At 40.2% G+C, this 9102-nt stretch overlaps 1 non-coding gene across 1 annotated transcript; it reads right to left on the bottom strand.

Annotated features, from left to right (window-relative positions):
- Nucleotides 1-5366: 5366 nt before the first annotated feature.
- On the bottom strand, nucleotides 5367-5473 carry LOC118489711. Its single transcript, XR_004887704.1, has one exon. It is a non-coding gene; the product is annotated as a small nucleolar RNA R71 (small nucleolar RNA).
- Between the last annotated feature and the right edge of the window lie 3629 nt (nucleotides 5474-9102).

Here is a 9102-nt window from a genome sequence, read left to right as displayed (position 1 = left end):
GATTTCAGTCCCTGTGGTTTCACTTTTGTAACCATTTCAGTCCCTGTGGTTTCACTTTCGTAACCATTTCAATCCATTTATTCTGTTAGTACAGGGACTGAAATGGTTACGAGGTGGACTGAAATGGTTACGAAAGTGAAACCACGGGGACTGAAATCGCAATTTTTTAACTAATGGACTGAAATAGTGATTTTTGACAAACCACAGGGACGAGAACAGTAATTAACTCTTACGATAATCTCGTTATTTGTAGCAAATACTATAGTACTATACCGGTTACAAAACTAAATAAACAGAATATATAAAATACAATGTTACATACCAAACTTGATTCAAGCCACTTCACATGTAGGTGCTCCACCATACATTTAGAAACATCCTATATTCGAGTCTTCACCATGTTGAGTTTTCAACCTTGCTTCATGATAGCAACGCAGATCAACACACTAAAAAGTTGACGGTTTTGATTGAGGATCGTTAGACACGGAGCTCTTAAAACAGATTTTATGCCTCCTCACAAGAGCAACGCGTCTGTTTATACAATGCAACAACCGAAGCAGTAGTTGTACTAGCGGAGATGGCTCTCACGCCAGAGATGATGGTGTTCTGGTGCTCTTGTTTTGTGAAAAAATATTGACTTGCAAAGGATTTTTTGAGATTACTCCTCTCAAGTTCCTAAATTTGAGATTACTCCTCTCAAGTTCCTAAAATTTGGGGAGTCAAAAAGTGTGTAATTCTCTGGTCCCTTAGTATAAACTACCAAGTTAATACATATATATATATATATAGTGAGGTTCATTTGTGGATACTAAAAAAGTGGGAAACCGGGGAACATTCTTAAAAATTTAACTTAACATGTTAAAAATCATTTTTTTTAATTTTTTTGGCACTTCACCTTATAAATACTTGTAGAAGCATTTTTAGTAAAAAAAATAAAAAAATAAATAAAACAGTTAAAAAAAGGCTAAAATTTTTTTTACAAAAAGTTAAATTTTTTTTCGAATAGTTTCTACCCATTTTTATAAGGAAAAACGCTGAATTTTTTTTTTTTTTGAAAATATTGATTTTTAATATGTTAAATTAATTTTATCACACATATATTTTTTAACTGTTTTTTAAACATTTTTCTCATATTTTTAGTTTTTTATTTTTTTTTATTAAAAATGTTTCTACATGTATTGATAAGAAAAAAGCGTCGAAAAAAATTTTAAAAAAATGACATGTTAAGTATAATTTTTAAGAGTCTAAGAGCATTCACATTCTATCCATCAAAATATGTGAGGAGGGGTTTTTATATTATGAAGGGTATAAAAAGTGGTTGTGAGTAGAGGAGAGAGAAAATGTTACTGTTCATCTGTATATTTGAGGGGACACTGTTCACCCACTATAATTTTTTTAATATATATTGAAAGTGGTTGTGAGTGAAGGAGAGAGAAAAATGTAATGATAATTTTATTTAATTGAAAAGGAGAGAGAAAAATATTTGTTTTAGTGAAAATATATTGATATAGGAGTTGTTTTTTAGTGGAATGTATGTATATTTTGATGGATTGGATGTGAATGCTCTAAGGGCAGAAATGGTTATTTGCCACTTTTTCAACATGTACAAGCATGGAAGCTTTATGTACAAGCATTCAATGCTTTAAAGATTCATCAATTTTTTGTCGGCCAAAATTTTCATTTAATTTTTGAATTCCCGCTCACCCACAATTCCCCATACACCTGTTTTTGTCTTCTTTTCATTTTCATTTGCAGAGAGAGAAGGTTGATCGGTCTGCTACATAACCATGCCTCCCAGCTTCGTCCCTACCTCAATTCAAACTTTAAAACCACCTTCTTCACCCTTATCTGCTTTTTTCATCTTCACATATTATGGAAAAATCAACAGAAAATGAGAGAGAGAGAGGCGATAGTGAGAAGTGGGTGACTTGGGGTTCCGGCAAGGTGTGGTGGTGATAGAAGCCGATTCGAGATGGCTAATCTCCCAAGAGACCCGTAGAGTGGGTTAGGCTCCAAAGAACATAGATAAGAGAACAAGACAATAATAACTTTGATCTAATTTTTCTTCCCCTTTCAAAGTACATCATACATGAATTTAAATATGCAAAACTAATCTAATAACTACCTAGTAAGTAACAACATGCATGCAGTAAACAAAGGAACATGGGAAACATGGGTATCATGCAAGTAAACGTGGGTTTGGTTGCTGATGTGTTATGAACGTATCAATACTCCCACCCTAAAAAACGTCCTTGTCCTCAAGGACGGAATACATGTCCACGGTGGCCGCCATTCATGTCTTCCAGTAGCATTCGGCTCCATTGTAACGTAACGGCTCGATATGTGCAATGGAGGTCGCCAATCTTGTCGTACGGTGGCTTTCGGTTCTATGTTGTTCAATGGCGAGACTCGGGTTTCGTGGTTGCCATGTTGGGTAGGTGAACGTGTAGTTTTGGAGGCTGGTTTAGGGTGTCGATGCGTTCCGTTTGAGGTTTGTTTTGGTGCTGATTTGGCGGTTGATTTGGGTGACGTTTGTGGTGCGATCGGGGTGGTAGAATAGGGTTGTTTGGGTGCGGTTTTGGGGGCTGCTTGTTGGTGTCGACGGCTGCGTTTGTTGGATGTGGGTGAGGATATTTGATGTAAGAAAGGCTTCGGAGCAAATGGCTTGGGTGGTGGTCGAGGAGGTGGTAGTGGCGGACGAGCAGCGAGTGGAGGTGGTGGAGGTAGACCAAGGCTAGCGCAGAACTCGACGAGACGTTGTTGGTTTTTCTCGATATTAGTGATGTGTGTAAAATGCAACATATAAAACACATCAATTAAGGCATAAAACTAACCCTTTTTAAGTACTAATGTTGGAAAAATAGTGTTTTTGTCTTCCTTTTGTATTTTCAGGATGAAATGAGCTCAGAATCACAAAAGAAGCAAAAAGACTACTAATTCTACCATAAATACAAGAAAAGGAACAAAAGCGGACTGCCCGGACCCTCAACGGCACCTCCCAAGGCAAAGAAGAAGAAATAGAGTCTGAACACGCCCCGTGTCCAGCGAACACGGGGGCGTGCCCAGGAAGCAGCAGAAAAGACAAACCAGTAGAAGCTTCCATTGCCCACCACGGGGCCGTGTCCAACGAGCACGGGGGCGTGGTGAAAGTACAGCAGGCGCATTAATTGTAATTCGCAATTACAATTAATGAAGAGAGAGAGTGTCAGGCGGGCACGGGGCCGTGTCCAGCGGACACGGGGCCGTGTCCAGCCTTCTGTTCAGCCTATAAATAGAGGAGCTTGGCTTCATTCTCTCTCATCCCTTGGCACACCACCTCTCTCACACCTCATCCACCACCCACCACCACCATAACACCATCATCCACCACCATCATCCATTGTCCATCGTAGAGTGTGTGAGTCGTCTCGGGATCCAAGATTGATCGTAAGAGTTCTTGACAATCAAGGCCATGTTTGCCTAAGTCTCTTACATCACTTGGTGAAGACAAGTGTTTAGTATAATACTTTTTATTTTTAATCTTTTGCACTTTTTATTTGGTTTTGTATTAATGACTTTAATAACTAGTTACTTATGTTGAAGGTGATCTTTCCTTATCGTTTGTCCGTGGTGTCTTGGCATTATTTTACTGTCTATATAAAATAAAAGATTTTCACCATTCATATCTCCACGGTCTATATGGAGGTATGTTGGCTACCTGGTCGGGGGTTAAGGGAACGGTTTGGTAAGGGTCTTGCCCTTGTTCAGCGTTTAGAGGTCCTGCTTGGGACCTGGGTCAAATTTAGTAGGATCTCCTTCAATGCCCATAGGATTTGGATGGCGGGGATCCAAACTCTTTGACCCCCTCATAAGTTAACTACTATTAATACTATAACCCGGCTATTTAGGACTGTATCCCTGCTGACTCAGACTACTTAGCCGAGGGTAACGTCACCGCCAAAAGCGGGGCCTACCATAATTTGCATTAATAACTTAATTCATTATCTTTCAATAATCCGACCCTTTAGGATTGTATCCTTGCTGACTCAAACTACTGGGTTGAGGGTAACGTCGCCTTCAAAAGAGGGGCCTACTACAATAACTAAGATAATCTCTTAAATAAGTGCAAAAGTGCGAAAATAATCAAAGGTTATACTAATACACGTGTCGGATCCAAGTGATTCATCTTGTCTATCTGTTTTTATTTTATTTTTATTTTTCAGCATTTAGTTAGTTTTTATTTTTCTTAGTTTAAAACATTTTTCTAACTTTTTGATTTGATTAGACGTTGAGGATAAACCGGTATTAAAAGCTCTTGTGTCCTTGGACGACCTCGGTATCTTACCAACACTATACTACGTCCACGATGGGTGCACTTGCCCATATGTGTGTTTAGTGTTAGTGAATATCGTGTTTTATAAATTTAAAACTTGGCTAAAAGTGTAAAAAGGGCTTAAATATATATCAAAAATAATAACACACTTCACGCACATCAAGTTTTTGGCGCCGCTGCCGGGGACACAAGGATTTTAAGAAAGTTAGGAATCAACGGCCTAATCATATTTTTATTTTTCTTTAATTTTCTAGGATTTTTCTTAGATTTTCAGCTTCTGCAGAGCTCAGCACGGGGCCGTGCCTGGTCGGACACGGGCCGTGCTCAGCAACGTTACTGGCAGTCTTTGTTTTTCAAGTTACAGAAGGCTGACCACGGGGCCGTGCCGGTGCAACACGGGGCCGTGTCCAACTTCCAGTAACTGGGATCTGAAAAACAATCACTGTAATTCCGACCACGGGGCCGTGTTCGCTCAACACGGGGCCGTGGTGAACCTTCTGACCAACGTTCTTTTCTGTTTTTATTGCAGGACTTGGAACCCGACGCCATCCTCACGTAGTGTATGAGCTCCAGTTCCAATAAAGACATAAAGGAACCGCTAGAAGAACCCGAACGCTTTCTCAGAAAAAGGTTAAAAGCCAAAAACCAAGAGAAGGTTTCGGGTGATCCACCCCCAATGGCGGACCAACGTACCCTTATGGATTATCTACGGCCCACCATAGGTAATCTAGGCGCCGCTATCAATGCTCCGAATGTTGAAGCCAATAACTTCGAACTTCGACCGCATTTGATACAAATGCTCCAAAACTCCGCAACCTTCCACGGGCTTGCGGACGAGGATCCTCATCTACATATAACTAATTTCTTAGAAATATGTGATACCTTTCGGATCAATGGAGCATCAAACGACGCCATCCGCCTCCGTATGTTTCCATTCTCACTAAAAGACCGAGCGAAAGCTTGGCTCAACACCCTCCCAGCTGGATCGGTAAACACCTGGGATGAACTAGCCCAAAAGTTTCTTTATAAGTATTTCCCTCCTTCTAAAACTGCTAAATTAATGGCTGAAATTAATACATACTCACAAGAGGACGGGGAATCCTTATATGAAACTTGGGAAAGGTTCAAGGAGCTATTACGTAAGTGTCCCCATCACGGCCTCGCAATATGGCAACAAGTATCCACTTTCTACAATGGATTGTTGCCACACACTAGGCAGACACTTGATTCTAGCTCCGGGGGACTTTTAGGTAATCGACGCCCACACGAAATATATAATCAGATTGAGGAAATTGCTCAAACCAATTTTCAATGGCACACTCCCCGGGGAAATAAGTCTATTGCCCCGGGCGCCCATAAGGTCGACGAGAGCACCTCTTTACAAGCCCAAATCGAGGCCCTTTCTTCAAAAATAAAAAAATTAGAAATGACAAAAACAGTCTCGGTTATGGCTTGTGAAGGGTGTGGTGGGTCACATGAAAATTGGAGTTGCATGAAAGAAACGGACGATCAACAAGAAATGGTAAACTACATTGATAATAGACCTAGGCCGTCGGGTCCTCCAACGGGAACTTACAACCAAGGATGGCGAAACCACCCAAACCTTGGTTGGAGGGAAACCGGCAATAGTAGTAACCAACAAACCCAACGAACAAACTTTCAGCAATCAAGAAATGAGTCACAAAATTTCACTCAACAACAAGGTGGACGAGAAAGGCTCGAAGATACTATATCTCGCCTCGTCTCCGACACCGATAAGAAAAACTCGGAAAGATTTCTACAATTAGAATCTAATTTTAGGAATCAACAAGCTAGCATTCAAAACATAGAAAAACAAATAAATCAACTAGCACAAAATTTTTCCGAGAGACCACAAGGCGCATTACCTAGCAATACCGAAACAAACCCAAAGGCGCAAGTTCACCTCATCACACTACGAAACCGCACCGTGGGGCCTGCAGAAGTACCTCCACCAACGGAAGAAGCAATGCCAACACATCTGCAGGAAAAGAACTCTCCCCCATCACCAGAGCCTACCAAGGCTCCTCGAGTTCCGTACCCCGGTAGGTTAATTCGTCAAAAGACCAATGAGCAATTCGCAAAATTCGAAAGTCTGTTAAAACAATTGCATGTCAATATTCCTTTTATCGAAGTCCTAACCCAAATGCCCAAATACTCTAAATTTATGAGGGACTTCCTTACACATAAAAAGAAAATTGAAAATTTGCAATTAGTTAATTTAGGCGAAGAATGCTCTGCCCTCGTACTCAATAAACTACCCCAAAAGAAAATCGATCCCGGGAGTTTCACGATTCCATGCTCAATAGGGGAATCACCCATTCGCAATGCCTTGGCCGACTTAGGGGCTAGCATTAACCTCATGCCCTCATCGATGTTCAAAAGGCTTGGCTTGGGAACCACGAGCCCTACAAAAATAAGCATACAACTAGCTGATCGATCAGTCAAGTTCCCACAAGGTGTCATCGAGAATGTCTTGGTTAGGGTAAGCAGATTCGTTTATCCAGTTGACTTTGTCATACTCGACATGGAGGAAGACACCGAGGTCCCCCTTATCCTAGGGAGACCCTTCCTTGCCACAGCACAAGCAGTGGTAGACATGAATGACGGGACACTGACTTTGAGGTATGGGGACGATGAGGTGAAGTTCGGAGTTGGGAAGAAAATAGAAGACGACGACCCAGTCAATTACATGAAGGTTATTGATTCAAGCTTGGATGCCGCTCTCCGACGGTGTAACTTGGGAAGCAAGGCACTCCACTCAGAAGATATATAACCAGGAATCGGGTCTAGCCAAGGACCCTTATAAACGTGGCGCACCACGGAGGCATTCCGCGGATCTATCCTTAGTTTAGTCTAATCTTTTAGTTTTTGCAGAATAAAACACACTCATGGTGGTAATGGATGAAAAAGGGAACGAGAAAAATGGAACCATGCACGAAGAACAGAGCAACCCGACAAAAATCTCCATCACAGAAGGCTCAACACGGGCCGTGCCCAACCAACACGGCCCCGTGCTGAGCCCCTGCAGAAAATCACCCAGTTCAGGTAACTGGACACGGGCCGTGTTCAGCGGACACGCCCCCGTGTCCAGGCTTCTGTTTCAATTCTGTAATTTTTGTTACTGGCACTTGACCACGGGGCCGTGCCCGGTGAACACGGGGCCGTGTCCAGGATGCCAGTAACATAAATCTTTGCTTTTTAACCCACTTTTATACATTCTAATCAACCAAAAACATTATTTTTGGACACATTGAGGACAATGTGTAATTTAAGTGTGGGGGGGATGCTAAAACACTTGAAATTTTGCAAAATCCTAAACACAAGCCTTACACAAAACTCTATTGGAACCGCTAAACACCCCGAATTTTTTTCAAAAACTTTTTCATTTTTTTATTTACTTATCTTAGTTTAAGTTGGGAATAACAAGTTCTAAAAAATTTATATTTTTATAAGTTTACAACCGATAGTGTCGTGATAAAAAAAAAAAGGAACCAACATAAGAAAATTATGAAACGGTATAACAAGTCTAGTTAAAAATTCGATTATATATGCTTGGTCACATTAAAAACCCATTCCCACAAAAGTGAGTTTTGAGCCTTTATTGAGCATAAAAATACACATATTTAGATTAAATGCTCATTTTTCGTTTCTTGTGTGAATAGCCGCTCGGTCCTTACAAATCTAGAACTTGCCACGACGATACATTCCCGGTCCTTACCAACTTAAACCCAAGTAAGTAAATGATGGAGGCATTAGGACTAACCATTTTTTCTTTCAAAACCATTATTTTTCATTTTTTTTACCTACCCAAAATCCCCCTAGATAACCCCTTTGAGCCTAAACCTTTCATTTCATTACCCCAAAACCCTTTTTACCCACCAAAACCTTTTTATTTTTTTTTAGTAACAAGTTCGCTTTTTCGTAAACATCACCTTTTTATGTGACGATTGAAAAAAAAAATGATGATGAAGTCAAAAACAAACAAAAGCTATAAAAGCTTGTTTGGAGAAATACTTCAAAATAAAAAGTCACTAAAAACAAGGTACTTCACGAAAACCGACGCTTGTTACGATTTTCGCCCTTTTTACTAACCACTGACCAACCACCCACCTTTAAACCCAAGCCTCCACCCAAAAAGTCCTCTTGATATTCACAAAGGTAAAAAGTTAAAAAGGAGGAGGATTGATTGCTTGGCAAGCCTATGGAAGACGTAAGTTCCGTGCCGCTCTCGAGTGATTCACTAAAATATACACCTTCGGCCGAGTGTTGAGTGATCTCCCGTGAGGTATGTGAACTTGTATATAAATGGAATTTTAATAAGGCATGCTATGCCCAAATAAGTAATTTATCTTATGAAAAGTTCAAAATAAATCATAACGAATAGGATTGTAAATAAATAAAAATAAAACCTATAAAAACCTTGGATTCCCGACACTCTAGGACAAGCTAAAAAAACTTCTCTTCTACCTATTCCATTTGGGAGTGTAAGCCACATTTAAAGAGTTTTGCTTGAGGACAAGCAAAAGTTCAAGTGTGGGGGTATTTGATGTGTGTAAAATGCAACATATAAAACACATCAATTAAGGCATAAAACTAACCCTTTTTAAGTACTAATGTTGGAAAAATAGTGTTTTTGTCTTCCTTTTGTATTTTCAGGATGAAATGAGCTCAAAATCACAAAAGAAGCAAAAAGACTACTAATTCTACCATAAATACAAGAAAAGGAACAAAAGTGGACTGCCCGGACCCTCAACGGCACCTCCCAAGGC

The sequence above is a fragment of the Helianthus annuus genome, unplaced genomic scaffold (genome assembly GCF_002127325.2).
Source record: "Helianthus annuus cultivar XRQ/B unplaced genomic scaffold, HanXRQr2.0-SUNRISE HanXRQChr00c021, whole genome shotgun sequence".
Taxonomy (NCBI): Eukaryota; Viridiplantae; Streptophyta; class Magnoliopsida; order Asterales; family Asteraceae; genus Helianthus; species Helianthus annuus.
The sequence above is the reverse complement of the archived record's forward strand: the minus strand, read 5'-3'. Positions and strand labels throughout refer to the sequence as shown.